Raw genomic sequence first — 2,500 nt, forward strand, 5'->3', positions numbered from 1 at the left:
ATGCTAGTCACTTATTTATTGCAGTGTGTCTTATTCATAAAAAGCCTAGTTGATTATTCATTTAGTGTATATAAATGATTAAACCACATGGAAGTTAGGGGAAAAGAAAGCATGTAAACATGTACATAAAAAAAAAGAAATAAGAAAAGGTTGATAACTTTTTTATGATTCAGAAGTGTAGAACACTCAACTTCTATTTCAAGAAGTTCTCTTTTTATTTTATTTTATTTTTTTATATATTATTTTATGACTCATATGATGAACAAAAATGATATTTGTTATACTGTTACTGGTCTAGACTGGGTATTGAATAACTGGACTTATTGTGAACTAAACAACTTACACACCATTTCAAGGCAATGACATGTACTGATTTAGTGATGTTGTAGATATTATATACAGTAAGAGGCGTGTGCGTGCGACATACACACACAGGAAGTGACACACACACACACACAGAAAGTGACACACACACACACACACACACACACACACACACACACACACACACACACACACAGAAAGTCACACACACACACACGCACACACACACACACGCATACACAAACACACACACACTAGTACACACAGACACACACACACACACACACACTAGTACACACACACACACACACACACACACACACTAGTACACACACACACACACACACACACACACACCCCTTTCCCCCCACATGCACCCCTTTCCCATATACTATAGTGTCTGTCCACTAGTTTGCTAATTTGGTCAAAACATTTTCTAGATTATTCCTGTTCTCTGTTCCCAGGCTAGAGTGTACCTTTTTTTCATGGGTACTTGTACTGGTAAAATGGAACCCCCCCAAAAAAAACAAAAAAACAAACCCACCACCAACAACAAAAACCAACAACATGAAATACACAACAAAAACCAGATGACCCGTGTGCAACATGCACTTAGATTGTAAAAGGACTCTCAAATGTCAGTGTGTACTTCAGAGCTGTGTGTCAAAATGTTTCTCCTCTGTCTCTCTCTTACTGTGTCTGTTCGTCTCCTTCGTCTGTCTCTCTGTCTCTGTGTGTCTCTCTGTCTCCTTCGTCTGTCTCTCTGTGTCTGTGTGTCTCTCTGTCTCCTTCGTCTGTCTCTCTCAGTCTCTGTGTGTCTCTCTGTCTCCTTCGTCTGTCTCTCTGTGTCTCTCTGTGTGTCTCTCTGTCTCCTTCGTCTGTCTCTCTGTGTCTCTCTGTGTCTCTCTGTCTCCTTCGTCTGTCTCTCTGTGTCTCTCTGTGTCTCTGTCTCTTTCGTCTGTCTCTCTGTGTCTCTCTGTGTGTCTCTGTCTCCTTCGTCTGTCTCTCTGTCACTGTGTGTCTCTCTGTCTCCTTCGTCTGTCTCTCTCAGTCTCTGTGTGTCTCTCTGTCTCCTTCGTCTGTCTCTCTGTGTCTTTCTGTGTCTCTGTCTCCTTCGTCTGTCTCTCTGTGTCTCTGTGTGTCTCTGTCTCTTTCGTCTGTCTCTCTGTGTCTCTGTGTGTCTCTGTCTCTTTCGTCTGTCTCTCTGTGTCTCTCTGTGTGTCTCTGTCTCCTTCGTCTGTCTCTCTGTCACTGTGTGTCTCTCTGTCTCCTTCGTCTGTCTCTCTCAGTCTCTGTGTGTCTCTCTGTCTCCTTCGTCTGTCTCTCTGTGTCTCTCTGTGTGTCTCTGTCTCCTTCGTCTGTCTCTCTCAGTCTCTGTGTGTCTCTCTGTCTCCTTCGTCTGTCTCTCTCAGTCTCTGTGTGTCTCTCTGTCTCCTTCGTCTGTCTCTCTGTGTCTCTCTGTCTCCTTCGTCTGTCTCTCTGTGTCTCTGTGTGTCTCTGTCTCTTTCGTCTGTCTCTCTGTGTCTCTGTGTGTCTCTGTCTCCTTCGTCTGTCTCTCTGTGTCTCTGTGTGTCTCTGTCTCTTTCGTCTGTCTCTCTCTGTCTCTGTGTGTCTCTGTCTCTTTCGTCTGTCTCTCTGTGTCTCTGTGTGTCTCTGTCTCTTTCGTCTGTCTCTCTGTGTCTCTCTGTGTCTCTCTGTCTCCTTCGTCTGTCTCTCTGTCACTGTGTGTTTCTTTCTCCTTCTCCCTTTCTAGCCTTTCCCCACTCCCCAAACACACACACACACACACTATCCCACACCACACACACACACACACACACACACACACACACACACATGCATGCACAGCACATGCATGCCCCCCACCCCTGCCCCCTCCATGGTCTGAAATAACTTTTTAAAATGAATAGACCTTAAAGTTAAATTAACAGTTAACAGTAATACACACACACACACACACACACACACACATACACACATCACACATCACACACACACACACACACACACACACATACACACACACATCACACACACACACACACACACACACACACAAACACGCTGCATGTACACATATTTATAAAGACTACATACACACACACACACACACAGACTCAAACACACACACACAAACACACACAAACTGTATGCACATAATCTATTATAATAAGAC

At 43.9% G+C, this 2,500-nt stretch overlaps 1 protein-coding gene across 2 annotated transcripts in view; it reads left to right on the forward strand.

Moving 5' to 3' along the window:
* The window catches only part of LOC143275324 (ATP-binding cassette sub-family C member 4-like), a 135,403-nt gene that overhangs the window by 916 nt on the left and 131,987 nt on the right, over nucleotides 1-2,500 (forward strand). The window lies entirely within an intron of this gene.

Source organism: Babylonia areolata, chromosome 30 (assembly GCF_041734735.1).
Source record: "Babylonia areolata isolate BAREFJ2019XMU chromosome 30, ASM4173473v1, whole genome shotgun sequence".
In the NCBI taxonomy this organism is placed as follows: domain Eukaryota; kingdom Metazoa; phylum Mollusca; class Gastropoda; order Neogastropoda; family Buccinidae; genus Babylonia; species Babylonia areolata.